We start from the raw sequence: 1,926 nt of genomic DNA, 5'->3' as shown, positions 1-1,926 counted from the left end.
CTCTAAACTTAACTTAGGCTGTATAAAAAAGATGCATGTATCCCCTGGAACATCACTAATTGGTTTGCTGACTACCATTTAGAAGTTTTAAAGCTAGCTAACTTATTAGTAAAGCAATTAACAATAATATTAACTATTAAGATAGCAAACTAGAGCCTTAAAAGAACACGGACTCCTTAATGACTTCTACTACAAACAAATACTGAACAAGACTGCAAATATTTATGCTGTAGAATCAAACATTTTATCATGGAAGTCCAATAGGATTTACTTGCTCTTAGAGGTGGCTGGTTTTTAGACATATCTGTTTTAAAAAATCACTCTCTGTCATGGTCTGGGTGGTTTTCTACAGCATCGGCTCCTCCCCACTGGGTGGAGTCTTTGTTGTTCCTCACCTGATGGCAATCACACCGGCAGTATTTATGACCTGCGCACTCAACTGGTCTTCGCCAGATTATCTGCCAACTTTACTCAGTTCTCGGCCTCACGTCTGTTCCTTGGTGACTCATCGTGTATATTAACCTTATTTCCTCTGTTTTCTTGTCAGCATCTGAAACCCACCTACCAAGCTCTCCTGGATACAAGTTTGCAGCCACCGGTAATCTCTCCCTTTTTTCCAACTGTCAGTCTCTCCTGCTTGCCTCCCTGCATTGCACGCAGCACCCACCTGGACCTCTCCTGCCTCCCTCCTCCATGCAACCCCCACCTGCAAGCTTGTAAGACAGCTCAGTGTATTATTCTCAGATTCACTGACTGCTCTCTCCTCTGTTTCAGTGCCCTGGCCAGCCACAGTTTCCCCTGCCCAGTCCCTGCACCCAGTTATCCCTGCCATCTAGTCATAGTCATAGTATTTTCTCTCGCCTCAGACGTCTAGTTTATGTTCCTTAATTCTAGTCTGAAATTTCTGTTAGCCTCTGAGCATTGTAAATAAAGACTCTTTTCGTTACACCGCACCTCTGGCCCCTCCAGGTTTGAAACTGCACTTGAGTCCATCCCATTTCCACGGGCCACTGTGCCATGACACTCTTGTTTTTCTGGCAGTTTCATTTCAATGAAGAGGCAGAATATGAACCAAAAATCCATAAAAGCACATTGCATTTTTTTTTCTTTTTTTTTTTTTGCCTGTCCCGTTTGGCTCTTTTGCCATTAGAATTATTGTCTAAAGGCGAAGAACGATGCCCAAGAAGATCTCTTGATCTCCAAGGATCTTGGTGAGAAGGTGAAAACGGTTTGTGCAAGGTACTGTGGGGCGATCGTGGCTCAAGAGTTGGGAGTTCGCCTTGTAATCGGAAGGTTGCCGGTTCGAGCCCCGGCTTGGACAGTCTCGGTCGTTGTGTCCTTGGGCAAGACACTTCACCCGTTGCCTACTGGTGGTGGTCAGAGGGCCCGGTGGCGCCAGTGTCCGGCAGCCTCGCCTCTGTCAGTGCGCCCCAGGGTGGCTGTGGCTACAATGTAGCTTGCCATCACCAGTGTGTGAATGGGTGGATGACAGGTTGTGTAAAGCGCTTTGGGGTCCTTAGGGACTAGAAAAGCGCTATACAAATACAGGCCATTTTACTTTGCAAGTCCACCCGCTGGATTTGTAAGAAGGAAATGTATGGCTAAAGAAGCACATTATGATCATGGAGTTGCCAGTCTCCAGACCTCAGTCCTCTAGAAAATCTATGGAGGGAGCTGAAGTTTTGAGTCGCCAAGCAGCAGCAGCAGCAAAGAAACCTAAAGGATTTACAGAGTTTAAAGAGAATCCTCTTTTGCAGACCAAAATGTTCAAATAGAACAAAATACATAATCCCATAACTTGAGATTAAAAGTTATGAGTATTCTACAGGGTGAGTAGAATACTATGGGTGCCAGGTCCGAGCATTCCTAGATGAACAGTTTCCTGGAAAGTGGATTGGTCGCCGTGGGCGAGTTGAATGGCCTCCA

The sequence above is a fragment of the Rhamphochromis sp. 'chilingali' genome (assembly GCF_963969265.1).
Source record: "Rhamphochromis sp. 'chilingali' genome assembly, chromosome: 17".
In the NCBI taxonomy this organism is placed as follows: Eukaryota; Metazoa; Chordata; class Actinopteri; order Cichliformes; family Cichlidae; genus Rhamphochromis; species Rhamphochromis sp. 'chilingali'.
This window is presented reverse-complemented; position numbering follows the sequence as displayed.